Raw genomic sequence first — 16150 nt, 5'->3', positions numbered from 1 at the left:
CACAAATTAAATTGGGTACATACTTTAATAATTTGAGTGTATTGCTTTAGAATTCTTTCTACATCAAAAAATATGGTTTGTGTTTGAAACTAATTGTGAACTATGTTGTTGGATACTATATAGCAGTGGAGGCTTCTCCAGTGAGGAGAAGGAGGAAGATCCTCCTTAACATTGTTGGGAATAAAAAATGTAGATTACCCAGACTATTGCAATGAATCCTCCTTAAATATGAATACTTTAATGCCTTTGTAAATGTAATCGCCTACTGACAATTACTTCAGGGAGGACGTTCCTTCCTCAGCCTTGACACCATTCATTTCCCCGAAAGTGTTGGCGGCCGGTGAATAACATGGGGTTCAATGGGCTTGAGGAGGAAAGCGCTCCTCTGAGTGGGTGTGACTAGCTAAGGGATCTGAATCGCGTCAACACCTATTCACGAATAGGCTTGAGCCCTGGCTGCGCTGTGAACCAATATGCAGGAGCCCTGGCTGTGGAGCAGCCCGGAGGGCGGTCTAGCCTACGAGAACCAATTAAGTAAATGAAGTCCCTCAATCTTAATTGGCTTAACACAATGACCAACATTCTAAAACATCCTTTAACATCCACATTTGCCTCAAACAATGTTAGGCTTACAGCCCATGTAAATAGTGTTGAAATAATGTTATTGTTGTTCTTTCAATTGTTTCTTACGCTGACCGTTCTGTTTGACATTGTGGAAAGGATGTTAGTGAATGATTCAGAGCATGATGCATTTTAAATGGCATCACATTTGGTCTTGTGTCTTGATTTTTCTTAAAACAATTGTAGTTGAAAATAAACATATTATAATCATTGATCATTGAGGGCAAAAATAGTCCCAATGAAAGGCCCAGATTTTTTTAATTAGTTTCACAAATTAAGAGTAGGCCTGATTTGACTAATTGGCTTTGTATCCTTTCCTTCTGCCCTTGTAGTCCAATACATGCTGCCCACTGATGAAAAACTATTTTGATCCTTTGTGGTATGGCCCTGTCGGGCTAGGTATGACTCGGACAGTGCATGTTCAGCAGGTGGTTTATTCTTACAGCGACACAAGATAAACAATCTTGCGTTCTGGAGGTGGTTCATGAAGCATCTCTCGAAAACAAACGATTGGGAGTGGGTGGAATGCTAAATAGGCCACGCCTTCATGTTCTAATTTACCCAGGTAAACCTTTGGTCTGTCCTGGCTTAAACGGAAATGGCAAGTGGCCATGTTTGTAGTCTTTAATTAACTGCAAAATCATTAAACCTTATATGGTGTTGTCCATTACGTGATGAAGAAACCATTCATAACTGTGGTTAGCTTGAAACATGACATCAGAAATAGCACAGACTAAAATAATTTACATCACCACCAGCTTTCAAAGTACAATGCTGCCACTGGTGGATTTGCATCAATTGTATTCACCTAATTATAAAACTCCCTGCTATTTTGTAGTTCACCAAAACGCCCTGAAACAACTTTGGTCTCACATACTTATGCCACCATACCATACGCCACTAACAGTGCAAGCAGGCAAATGGCGACGAAGCGCGCAGTCCTTCCTCCCTCACTTTAAAAACCACCAGCCGCCACTGCTATATAGTTTCTATTGTCACGCCATTTCAAAATGGGCCCTGCCTAGTGACATCCCAAGTGGGTGTGTCCACTCAGATGCATGCTGAATACCATTCTACAGAGTGGACTTTAGCAAATGGTAGGCTCATCTAGGAGGACACGCCCACTTGTGTGTGATACATTTAAGTAGCAGGGCAGAATAGGTTTTGAAACGGCTTGTAATTGGCCAATCACACTCACACCTGGTGGTAAAATGGGGGCCCTTAAAGCACTTTGCGAATAATGCTCTTGAAAAGTGGACACGTACGTTTGGAATTGTTCGCTTGCTTTTTTAATGAAGACCTTGCTTTCCCGATGCAGATGGTACAACCAGGATTCACTTGCCAGTGGTATCACTCGATTAAATGAGATTCTTGTGCCGAAATGTCAATATCGGAAATCAAGTGTGAACAGAAAATTAACCACACAAGAAGAGCCCATAACTGAAATCAGATATCACAAACACATTCTAACACAAGCAAATAAAATAGTGCTGAATTACGCAATTACCTACGCAAACCACAATGTAATAAGATTACTTTATCAACCCCCTTTTTAAACTGTCAACATCTAACTGCTACTCAGTCTTATTTCTAATCCACATAAGTATCAACAAAATACAAAAAAAGGGAATCTAATCGTTTTCTCTCTACAACGTACATCTTCAAGCAAAGTCTACCGCGGTGACACTATTACTTGCCCACAAACATATTTTTAACAGCAAATGACTCAACTACACACACATGCAAACTGCTTCTCATTGTCAGCTGCTCATTACTCATGCCACCTGATTATGGTTACATCTGTGATAGCATGTTGTATGTATATACGGTGAATATCTGTGTCAAACATGCTATGTTGTATTAAATGAGGTGCCTGTAAGATACCTTGATATTGTTTGGCTTGAATCCCCAGGAGAGACTGAGCTTTTCATGTGGTCTCTGGGGACATTTTCTTTTCTTCTGTAACCTAATGGTTCTTCAGTGTTTCTGTGTGGAAACCCAGAGCATATTAAAGGGGTTTTCAACAATGCCTAATTTGTTGTGGTGAAAACAGGACAAAATGGCTGCCCTCTCCCTCTTCAGATTAAATTTTAGCAAGGGCAATAATAATAACAAGAATATAATAAAAAAAGATGACGCCCTTGAGTCAGATTTGTTATTTTCATAAATAATAACTAGAGAAAAGAGATTGCTTGGATGCATTTGCTATTGCTGTTACTAGCAGAAAAAAAAAAATGCAGATGAAAGAGTTGGGTGATAATTTGATTGGGGGTTCAGAAACTATGGTTATTATTAATTAATTAACACATTTCTAATAAATTAACAAAGATTATTTGATCTTTCCATAAATTAATGAAGGAAACAGCATCTGTGTTATCGGTGAATACTTCTTGTCTTTCTGTGACATTTTTTTCTCCTGGAGGCTGGCCAACTGCCAAAACAAGCAGACCCCAGATGTAGGTGTGTGTGTGTGTGTGTGTGTGTGTGTGTGTGTGTGTGTGTGTGTGTGTGTGTGTGTGTGTGTACATGTGTGTGTGTGTTTGTGTGTGTTTGTATGCTCGTTTGTGTGCTTTTAGGGACCCTGTGGCGACTTGTGTCCATGGATACAAGGTGTCCCTATAAAGCAGCAGAATGCCCAATTGTGTGCGAAGACAGTGCATTTAAACAATTATTAAACACACAAATTACAAAATATATCAAAGGAATGTACATAAATAGTTGGATATAGTTGGTATTAAACTATGTATAATAGTTTAATACCTTTACATTTTTGTAATGCCACTTTGTACCGTGAGAGGCCACCTGTCAATCGCTGCAAAGAAAGTTAATGACAGAAATGAAGATTTAACATTGCCATTGCTTGAGTTAACATTGCCATTGCTTGAGTTAACATTGCCATTGCTTGAGTTAACATTTCCATTGCTTTGCATCACTGCTCTTGACGAGAAAAGGAATAAGGTTTGAAACTGAACTCACAACATTTCCTTTAGACTGGTTAGTAAACAGCTATTATTGCTAACATTGGCTATGGAGCGATATCATATGAAGGCAGCTTCAGACCGATGACAATACACTACGGGTGGACACAACACCCTTCTGGTAATAGGCGGCCCCCCTGTTTGTTTGGAGGGCGGTGGACAAATTTCTCCAATTCCTCCACACTTCACCTTCAAGTGACCTTTGAATAAATGGCTGACGATCGCGCTGCCACACGCATCCTCTCTCCCGAGGTGACCCGTAGCGAGAGGGTGAGGGCATCTTCTGTGATGGAGTCTGAATCCACGCCGGCTAGCAGTGTAACCTTTCCTCCTCCTCTCCTTAAGATGTTTCTCTAACACACTCCCACCTCTGCCTCCACCTCCTCTTCATCGTCCTCTCATTCTTTCCCTCCCTCTTCATCCTCCTTGTCGTCCCCTTCCACTTCCTACTCCTCTTACTCTACCTCCTACTCCTCCTCTTCCTCCTCCTCCACTTCCCCCTCCCGCTCCTCCTCCTCCTCTTCTTCCTCCTCCTCCTCCTCCTCCTCCTACTTCACCTCCTCTTCCTACTTCTGTCTTCCCTCGTCATCTTCACACCCTTCCTCCTCCACCGCTTCCTCCTCATCTTCCTCCTCCTTCTCATCTTCCTCCTCCTCCTCCTCCTCCTCCTACTTCTGTCTTCCCTCGTCCTCTTCACACCCTTCCTCCTCCACCTCCTCTGGTTGTTTTGAGGTTGCTCATCGATCCTGCTCTGTGGGTGGACAGGGTGTGTTGTACCAGCAGTGTAAAGCTCTCACTGCGAGACGTGGTTGGGGGAGGTTGTGTTGATGTTACGGGGTGTTTCCACTATCGGGTTGCTGAGGAAGAGGCTGGGAGAGGAGACTTGAAGAGAAGGTTGTATCATTTGGGCCTAATGGGTATCTAAGTGGTCTTAATGTGGCTAATAGACTAGAGGCTTTAATCCTTTGGCGGCCATTAAGAACAAATAAAAGCTGACACATTCTGAACAACGTCTCACAGGCAACGAGTGGCTAACTCTTAATGACTTTACCTCAGGGAGTCGGAAAGGACTTGTTGTTTACATTAATGTGTGTAGCAACGTGGGTACAAAAGGAAGGGAGTAAAAAGATGGACGAGATAGTCTAGCAGATCAATTGGGTTTTGAAAAGGTTAGCGGCTGCATCTGTTAACATTTGACCTTTTCCTAGGACATAATAACTGTTTATGAGATTGGAAACATACACAGAGCGATCAATAAGTTGTATTGGGTAATCAGGTTTCAAAAAGACACAAATACATTTATTCACCAAACCCGTGTTTTGTCTCGTAACGGTCATTATCCGTTGGTAAAATGTTTATTTTGATTGTATTAAACATATTGACTTCATGAATCCAAAACAATTTAAATGGATTTAAATTTTGATTCGCTCAATTATTTTGTTTGTCATGAGCAGGGCAAACTAAATTACCTGAATTATAACTAGACAATATAATCGTGGAGTGGGCGCTATGGTTAATTTGCGGACCCAACAACACCTGTTACACGCACAACAATAACAAAGCATAACACAAATATTCATACAATTGAAATGATGGTTCTTATTAAGCTCCTTTGTATATGTTTTTCAATAGATTGAGGATATTGTTGCTTGTTTTGTAGCTATTTTATTTCTCAGAAACATTTATATATTTTCTCTCCATTTGATTGCTGATTCAATAAAGTTACAAGTTTGCTTCAGCTTCTACCATTTAAAATGCCTCCAGGCAACTGCAATATTAATAGTGTTGCTAAATGATGATCAGTTTCATATGTTATTTTATTTTAAGGGCTAACATTTGGGGTTTGGTGTGAATCAAGCAGTAGGCTACTGAAGTGGCTGTTGGCCTGCAGGCCTGCATACGACTGGAAAGATTGGGAACACTGGTTCCTAGGGTCTTCTGATATATCGGGTTTGGCTAACAGTCAACATAAAAACTTGGGGGTCGTGTAGCTCAAATACCAGCCAGTGATGCAACTATTGATGAAACATAGGCCTTCAGTGCGTTGTCCACGTTTTTTTCCTACCTCAACAATAAAAGGCAGGTTTAATCTTTCGATGCGCCCATTGATTGAACCACAACACAACGTTATAAATTAAGTATTTTTTGAGCTTTCACATTAATAGCGTGATTTAAAGGTCTACTAAATGCAACCGTTTTATATGACAACGACGTTGGGAGCCCCAGACACCATCACAGCTGTCATAAAAAACAGATCCGGCCAACAGAACACTACTTTCAGCACGTCTCTAATGAGCTGTGACAAAACAAAAGAAGAAGAAAATTCTTAAATATAGGTTGCCATGTTATCCCACTGTTGCAAAGTCTTTCTGCTCCAGCTGTCAACCCCAGACGTTAGTTTGAATCCCAGGTGATCTGGTTGACGTTCGCAGCTAGATGAACGAAATGCAGTAAAGTGAACAAGGCAACAGGTCTCAGGTCAGAGTGGTAATCGATGTGTAGTGTAACAGTCAATCTGGGAAGCTAATTACTTACAACACGGCATGGGTATTCTTTATATGCAATTACAGAACACAAACAGCGGTAATAATATATTTTGAAGGTTGTAGGCAAGGTATAAAATAATTGGTAAATGGACGGTATTTATGTAGTGCTTTCCTAACCTGCTGCCACTCAAGGCTCTTATTGGCTCTCATTATTATTACATATTCATACATAGATTCATACACACATTCATAAACTGACGGCGGGGTCAACAATGCAAGGCAACAGCCAGCTAGTTGAAAGCAGTTTGCGGAGGGTGTCTTGCTCAGGGAAACTACAACATTCAGCTAAGGATTCGGAGATTGAACCAGCATCCTGCTCCACCTCCTGTACTGACGCACATAAATAATCATATAAATATATATTTTATGCATACATATTAAAAGGTCAGAATCCGACAAATGTACAGTATTGGTCACATCGTCTATTTGGTATTTTGCATTTACGATATATTCAAACACAAATCAACCAAAAATAGAACAAAACATAATATATTCAGTTATTAAAGAAAAATATACTGGTAAGCAGATGAGTACTAATGCCTGTAAGTTTCAATGCAAATGGAAAAAACTCTCCCATACAAGTGAAGGAAAGTGACCTTCAGTCCACATAATATATTAATACCGGACAGAGTGCTACTGAGGCAGAAAGGCTATCCCTGCACGAATAAATCAAACCACCAACTGCCAGAAATTAATTGTATCCTAATTTAATCAGTTCAAATTATCCCAGCAATTAATGGATGCTAGTGGAAGGCCGGTAATGTAAACGTTTTTAACAAATTATTTTTTGCATTGCTGCTGACATCCAGCGTTAATCAAATAACAAAAAAAACAACCCGGTGTCATCTCTCGTGGTCGGACCTTTTGTAAACAACAACAAAATTATAATTAGTTATTGAGGGTATTTAAAAACAGCTCTGGTGTATTAAAGTTGCTGAAATGTACACTGAATTTTGTGCTTAACAAAAGTTGCGACGACACGTGACTAATTAAACGAGGGCGGCTTTAGCATCGCTCTGAGCGCTGTTTGCTTTAATTAGCAGACGGGGATCATCAACAACGTGCGGATCAATGAATGAACACCGAGACGGGGTCTCTTGTTATCGTGGATATTCTTATCATCTTCTTTCAGAGATATGCAAATGGGAAGTCGAAAACCGAACTGCTATTTGCCTCACCAACCTCCTCCTACTTCTCGACTTCACTGAGGGCTCTGAACTCCCATCACACAGCTCTCCAACCCACGTGATCTCTACATCATGGAATTCATCCTTCGTCGTTGTGGAGATAAGAGATGGCCCGACTCCCGACCGACCAGAGGTGTTGTTCCTCCGCCGGCCCCGTGATACGCTCAGCCAGGGAGAATCCTCTGTTAATTAGCCCGGAACAAAGAGACCGCAAGCAGCTGATCACGACGGGGGCAGGGCTGAAGGGATCTGGGAGACTACAATGAGCTACATACGTCTGTGTGTGTGTTTGTGTGTGTTTGTGTGTGTGTGTGGCGTCGCTAGCATCGAGATAATCTCTGCAGAGAGAATTGTGCCAGATGTAAATCAATTAACCAATTAACCACCAAATCATTAATTAACAACTCAACTAGTCGTAATCGTTCTTTATTTATACAGCTTCAGAACAACGCGTTGTGCGTTCAAATAAATCCGCAAATTACAAATATATTGCAGGGCAGTGACAACCATGTTCAACTCCCTGCTGAAATACTTTCAACTACGAGTCACTTTGGGTAAAAGTGTTAAAAATCTTTTTGTTTTATAGTATTCAATTAATAATTTAAGAAATAAAGAAATGTGATACAATACAACACAGAGGCACATTTGAAGGTGAGATATGCTCGAAGACAAAAAGGAGGTTGGAGGGGCGAGGACAGTGGAGAGTGAATATGGGGGAGGGAGGGAGGGAGGGAGGGAGGGAGGGAGGGGAGACGGGAGGAAAACACGAGACCAGGTAATAACAAGGTCGAATGATAATTAAAAGTCAACAGGGAAACTAATGAATACAAAGTAAGTAAGATGGCAGAGCGAGGCAAAGTTTGCCCAAAGTTCAATAATAACAGCACGGGAAGCGGAGAGACGAGGAAGATTTGATGAGATGGTGTGCTTTATCGTGTTCTAATCACAAGCGCTGTGTCCTTGCAACATCCTCGAGCGACCCCGAAATATTAAACAGATTAGTGTGGGAGGCTGAGCAGAGTACGCCATTTGGGCCGTTTTCCATTGATTAATATTCATATTTATTCTGCCGTCATAACTGTGAGGCCCTCTCGTATCTCAGTATGCAAATGATCTAAATGTGCCGTCACTGCATTTTCAGAATGGGAAGTCTGGATTTTTTATCGTTAAGAAAGCACTCTCAATGTTGTGTATTCCGGGACTATTTAAGGACACTTATATGGGTAGATGTTTCTTTTTCAGTTGAGCGGCTAAAGTTTTGCTTATCTATGTTTTTCTCCTCATGAATGTTCAACTGTAAGAAATGTATATCGCACTGTTTACACATAAAGACACAAACACACACACACACGCTCACACACACACACACACACACACACACACACACACACACACACACACACACACACACACACACACACACACACACACACACACACACACACACACACTTTCCATTGTGTTAAAATATTTGCAGTATTATACACATTGATCTCCACTACCGCCATCTTATCCTACCAATAAAAATGACTGATATTAGCATATTTCTGGAGCGACCGACCCAGTTAACTCTAATGTGAACAAGTCGAAGGAGGAGCTCATAAATAACGCACAAATAACACGACATGTACTTACCATGAAGCCGGCAAGTGAAAGTTGTGTAAAATACAGTCGTTAATAAAAACATAACGACCATTTCCACATTACCAGAAAACTGAATTCACAATATCTGGAAATGAAGGTCTGAACTGGGTCAATACAAAACAAAACTCTTTCTGCTTTCCTTCTAAAGGTTCCTTCCTTGAAAAGTGCCTAGCCAGGGTAGACCCCGAGATTAAGGGCTGTATAAATCAAGTCGGCTGGACGTGGCTGAAGAAACAACCACACTATGACTTTGTGGCCCCACCAGATGCACCTTTAACAACAATGTTGTTGACAGAAGACAGCCAATCGTCGAATCAAATGAGGCCAACAACCTGCTCATTAGCATAAAGTTAGACAAAGTTAAGCAATTGTTCCAGTCCCTTTCAAACGTGACAGATACGTATGCTCACCAGCAAGTTCAAAAGCTTCATTTGTCCAACATGTTGCCATATTAGAAAATTGTCTTTGATTGAAGGCAGCCTGTACTCTAATGTCGCCATGACTCAGCAAAACGGTGCTTGTTTCCAGCACTGTGGACAACATATATTTTGTACTTTTCTTCAACAGCGGTGGGGAGAAAGCCTTAACAGCCATAAAAAAAATTCTCACAACACTTTCAAGCCAGATTGCTTTTTGAGTTTGAGTGAAATGCGGTTGAAATGGTTGAATTCGATAAAGTCTTCTTCTGAATGCAGTGCTTTTATTCATTGTCTGGATGCAAAAGTACAAACATAACCCAAAAAGCCCCCCAAAACGGCAGGAATTGTTATTCTTCTGACACAAATCAGACCTGAACTTTTTGCGAGACAATGGCATGTCAAACTGACTTCCCCAGAGGTTTCCCGTAAAACACTTTCGGTTGGAACAAAAACCTTCCTTACATATCATTAAACATTGTCCCGGGAAATATGAAGCTTTCTATCAAGGGAAGCGGGGTAACGCAATAACTTATCTCTGTGAGGTGGCCTATATCTGTCCACACATTTAGATATTTCGTACATGCATGTTACATGTATGTTCTACGTGTTCTGATCCTGGTAATTGGCTAAGTAACTCAGATTAGGAATCATAAGAGCCTACATCCTATCCAGGCTTAGCTACGAGGCAGAGATAACACCATCTCTCTCTCCCTCTCTCCCTCTCTCTCTCCCTCTCTCCCTCTCTCTTACATACACACACACACACACACACACACCGACTAGTGCTTTTCAAGATGTTTAGAAGCAAGTTAACGACGCAGAGAGAGGAACCTGTTTCAGCTCTCTCTTAACATGTTCAGAAGCACGTTAGCAAGACCCAGAGGGACGCAATCGAAAACACACACAAACACGGCGGCAACAACGCCCCCACATCCACTACGGCGAGGGGCCGGTCGTCCATCATCCCCCCCCTCTCCCCCCCCCCCCCCCCCCCCCCCCCAACTCCGCACGAGGCTGGGCGTTCACACATTAGTGTAATTCGGGTTTTACGAGAGGTCCTTCCTCTTCGTCCATCACGGGAGGAAGTGCAGCGCTGACGCGGACGAGGTGAAGACAAATCACCTTTATTGTTTCCCCTAATTTATCGGAGTTGCTGGAGTGCTACGGGAGGGGAAGGGCCCCTCCGACGACACGCAGGGACCCCGTCGGTAAAAAGCACAGAGTGTAAACGCGCTCCGCACTAATTAAAGTTGGTTGTAATTTATAGTTATGCATCAGCAAAAAAAAAGAAAGAAAAAAAAGCCGGAAACCCCCAACTCCTACTCAGACAAACCCACGAAAACACACAGCACGATGCACACAAAAACATGTTTAAATAGACCCACGCCCACACACACAAACCAAACACTATTCTACACACATAAACACACACACGGAAACACACACACACAGATACACACTCACCTACACCAAACTCTCTCTTAAACTCACATACACCCACGAAAACACACATACACCAAACTCTCTCTTACACAAACACACACATCAAACTCTCTTGCACAAACACACACACACTCCAAACTCTCTCTTACACAAACACACAACAAACTTTCTCTTACACAAACACACAACAAACTTTCTCTTACACAAACACACACATCAAACTCTATCTTACACAAACACACACACACACTCCAAACTCTCTCTTACAGAAACACACACACAAGCACAATCATTTGCGTGGAGAGAAGCTTGGGCGTGGCGAGGGGCTTGCGTTCCCTGCGGCCCTCCGCGGGGCCAGCGAGGAGCTTAACGGCTTCATGCAGAGTTCATCGTGTTTATTAACTCCGCTCGGCTTTAATAATACACTTCAGAATCATATCATCCAGTGGGATGGCGCTGTGAGAGGCTGACATAATGTGAATTGCTGTGGGGCAGGATTCCACCTCCTTCTCCTTCCCCTCGTCTCGGTCTCCATGGAGACGGCAGGCGAGGCGGTCTCGAAATGTGTGTGCACGTCTCTAATTCAAGATGGCACCCCGGGTTGAAGGCTACGGTGAGCTAATGTGCGCGAGAAGAATGATAAAACAAAACATCTGCTCACGTTCTCCGCTCGGGGTCTAAAGTGATATTTATTTAAGGTAACACCTGCCCTGGTTGTGGGTTCTTTTTTCAGTTTTTTTTGGTGTTCCGTGCGTCTGCGCGGTCACGTTTCTGTTTCCGAATCGTCAAACTTAATTGGCTCCTCTTTTTGAATGCCCGGGACTCTGTTTCCAACTGTAAAACCTTTTTACAACCGTGAGGTTGAGTCACCTCGATGCAACCCCGAAGAGAAGCAGTTAGCGGGCCTGTCAGTAAAGCAACACTGGAGGACTGGCTATCAAAATAAACAGGGAGCTCAGAGAGCAAACCCACAGATAAAACTCCAAACCGATTTGAGTGAGCAAAACTCTTTCAGTGACATTGATAAATCCACTTTGAGGAGTGAGTACGAAAACAAAAGCCACTTGAACATGGACGAGTCCCCTTGGGTCAGCTGGGACAAAGTCCAAAGCCACCTCCAAGGCAGACTGAGACGCATGTCATTAAAGGAAGCCACTTCCAAGGCAGACTGAGATGCATGTCATTAAAGGATTTGGCCGGGTTTGCTCAGAGACCTCAGGTACATTTCCGACATTGTCAATGTCAAGTTGTTCATCAGCCATCCATTTTGTTCAACTGACTCCTGCGTTGCGTGTGTCTTCCCAAATTGGGCAGTTGGCCCATCCATTGACATCCATTCTGTTCCACACAAGCGTGAAGCAGCTCCCATTGCACTCTTTTATTTTTGTCCAGCACAAGTAAGCACACACACACCTGTGACTGGGTAATTGTATCCAATAGCGCACACAAATGAACAAATCCACCCGTTTGGAGTCTGTGTTTACACTCCATGCTCACGGAGATGGACTGAGAGGCATGCAGGGAGAATCCTGAGTGAAGAGGATGGCTGTGCTTCAGGCAATTCTGAATTCTGAGTGCACAGCAACATTTTAATAAGTTGCGAGGGTAAGTGAAGGAGGTGGTGTTTTTTAACTGATCGAACGCAGCCTCAATTCAGAATCAAAATGAAGTGCTCGGTTCCCGGGTTAGTGAATGTGAATGTAAGTAGAAGCCTCTTTGTTTTTAGAGTCTGTGAGAATGCAGAGTGGCGTGTAAGCACAGAATCATCCCTCTTCGTTCGTGGGACCTATTCGAGAAAACTACCTCGACCCGACAGCTTGGGTGAGCTAACTTGTGTTTGAGAAAACAAAAGATACAGCTATCATAATAGTGTGGGATGTGATGGATGGTAATGGCTCTCCAACCTTCCACAAACTGAGTGTTCCACACTGAAGGGGTTGAGTTGAAACTAGTCATGGCTGCTTCACATCTCAACATAGACAATGTGAGCAGTTAACCTTACAAGCTACAGGCACAGGTCTTACAAATCAGCCATCTCCTTTAAGGAGCAGAGAGAGCTGAGAGGGCATCTAGTCTCACATGTCAGACTTTAGTTTCAGAATTTAGATCCACGTTTCACTTTCGTTTCAACCAATCACTGCTTGCTGGAGGCTGTCTAAGGATGTGTAAGTGAGTAATTGGGGATAACAAACACATTGTTAGCCAATACTGAACACTTTTCTTTAGTAGAATCAATCCAAACAGGACACATGGTCAAACTCCAGCCCTCGCAGTCGTTGGTTTGCAGCCCGGGCTCTCTGGTCTCCGGAACAGAAGCTCTTCTGTACCAAAGCCGGACTGCTGGATCCAAGGTTAGAGGACACCTTGCCTTCAAGATGCCTTCGAGTTCCACTGAGGACATCGGGGGGGGGATCGAACCGGGTACCTTACGGCAGGGAGTCCAACACTCGGCCTAACTCTCCTCCTATGAAACCCATTCACAGCTTTAGTGATTGAAGAAGCGGAACGCTCCACGATGGCTGCCAGTTGGCAGGCAGAGCGGCCAATGGGAGGAGCAGTGGAGAGGGGGGCAGCGTGGTGGAGGGGGAGGGTTGAGGAGGTGACACAAATCAAATCAGCTAAAAAGGGCGGGAAGGTCAGGCAGCGGGGAAGGTGAGGTGAGGGAGAACGCACGGGAGGAGTGAGACCGTCCGGCCCCCCCTCCCCACATGAGCTCAGTCCAGGAGGCAGCTTGGGATGTCACTCCCATCACTCTCTCACTCCCTCACTCTCGCTACCATTACTCCAATCAGTCTCTCGCTCCTATTGCTCCCTCTCTCCCATCTCTCTCTCACTCCCATTACTCTCTCTCTCTCTCTCTCATCCCACCGTCACTCGCATTTCTCCATCACTCTGTCTCCCCCATCGTTCCCTCACTCTCACTCCCATCCCTCTCTCTCTCTCTCTCTCTCCCATCCCTCTCTCACTCTGTCCCATCGCTCCCTCACTCTCACTCCCATCCCTCTCTCTCTCGCTCACTCCCATCCCTCTCTCTCTCTCTCTCTCCCATCCCTCTCTCACTCTGTCCCATCGCTCCCTCACTCTCACTCCCATCCCTCTCTCTCTCGCTCACTCCCATCCCTCTCTCTCTCGCTCACTCCCATCCCTCTCTCTCTCTCTCACTCTGTCCCATCGCTCCCTCACTCTCACTCCCATCCCTCTCGCTCACTCCCATCCTTCTCTCTCTCGCTCACTCCCATCCCTCTCTCTCTCTCTCTCACTCCCATCCCTCTCTCTCTCACTCTGTCCCATCTCTCCCTCACTCTCACTCTCACTCCCATCCCTCTCTCTCTCACTCTGTCCCATCTCTCCCTCACTCTCACTCTCACTCCCATCCCTCTCTCTCTCGCTCACTCCCATCCCTCTGTTACTCTGTCATGCTCATCACTCCTATCACTCTCTCCCATCAATCCCATCACTCCCCTTCTCTCTTCCATCCCAACACCTTCCCCTCTTATTCTCTCACATCAATCCAAGACTCCTGTCATTCCCTTCCCGCACACACACACACACACACACACACACACACACACACACACACACACACACACACACACACACACACACACACACACACACACACACACACACACACACACGCGCCTCAAATGAAAGCCAGAGTCCCGGGGTATGAGGATTAAACCCGTCCTCCATCCTCACACACTATTCTTCTCAAACACAATCGTGGGATCGTATCGTACCTCCATCATCATTGCTGTCATTCACAGGACGAACCGACACGGCGTAATAAAAAGACAAATGATTAATCTAATCTGCAGTTATTAGAGCTGACCTATTTCTAGACAGAGAGAGAGAGCGGGAAAAGGAGAGATAAGAAGGAGCGCTAGAGAGCAGTTTCAGGGAAACGACAAACACATTTTCTTTACTTCTTTTGTAGTTCCTGGGCAAAGAATTCCAAAGAACGGAGGCTTCCTCTGAGGACTCGGGTTCTCTGTGTGTGTGTGTGTGCATCATTAATCACAAAGTGCAGCTATTGGACTTTTTTTGGCCTTTGTGTTGATGTTTTGTTTTTTAATTTTCTTCAAAGGAAAAAAAAATACTCCACAGCCACAGAGAATCGCAATACCTCTCTCTCGCATATGCTGTAGGACTTCATCGGGGAGTAGATGTGTCTTTGTGTAGCCTTTATATACCTGCCGCTACACTCCCATATTTATCACTTTTCTATATTTCCAGGGTTCGATTTTGATGAGAAAGAGAGAGAGGGAGGGAGGGGTGAGAGACAGAGAGAGAGAGGGGGGAGAGAGTAGAAAAGGAAGGAAAAAAGGTAGAGGCTAAGTCTAGGGGGTCAAATTTGGTTTATTTTCCCTTCGGGTGCCACGTGAAGAACTGTAATATTAAGATATTCTTAGGAGCCGCAAGGGGACTATTCTCTCTTGCTCTCCGGGGGTCAATCTTGTCTCTGCGATGGTAATACGCTTCCCTTCGGCACCCCAGTAGAGGAGGAAGGGAGGCAGTGATTTCCCCCCTGAGCCTCAGGTGAGGAGGAGGAGGAGGAGGAGGAGGAGGAGGTGCTACATTGTCACTGCCCTGTCTACACCCAGGAGGACTGCTGACCTAATGTTCATCCATTCCCCTTCCCTCCCCTGGCCTCCTCCCCCCATGTCCAGCCCTCTGCTGTCCTTCCACCTCCCTTTCCCTCCTGCTCCCAAGCCATCCTCACCTCTCGTCCCCTTCCAACCCCTCCTCACCTCCATTCCTCCTCTCTCCCCCACTTCCTCCCAACCCATCTCCTCCCCACGCCCACCTCCCCCTCCCCTCCCCTCCCGAGTCCCAACCCCTCATCTCCAAACCCCTCACCTTCCCGTCTGCTCCCATCCCACCTCCCTCCCTTCCTTCCTGCTCGTCCCCTCACTCCTCTCTTGTCTTCCCACCATCCAACGTCACCCCCACCCCCACTCGCTCTCCTCCCCTCTCCCCCCATAAACCTGTCTCACCTGTCTGACACCCTCTACGTCTCCCATCCCCCCCCCCCCCCCCCCCCCCCCCTCAGTGTAACCCCCCCCCCCCTGGCTGTGATCTCAGCGACCTTTCCCACCTTGAAGGTCTGATGTCTAGGTGGCTGTTTGCATTGTCTGGCGGTGACCCCCGACGAGAGTGTGTGTGTGTGTGTGTGTGTGATCCCCCCCCCCCCCCCCCCTCCCCTCAGTATGAGTGCTACCCACACCCATCTGCTCAGGCATGGCCAGGTGGTGGGCGTGCGTCCAGGGGAGACGGCGGCGACACCGGGACAAAGTGATCATGTACGGCCC

Source organism: Gadus macrocephalus, chromosome 19 (genome assembly GCF_031168955.1).
Source record: "Gadus macrocephalus chromosome 19, ASM3116895v1".
Lineage (NCBI taxonomy): Eukaryota > Metazoa > Chordata > Actinopteri > Gadiformes > Gadidae > Gadus > Gadus macrocephalus.
Note: the sequence above shows the minus strand (reverse complement) of the source record.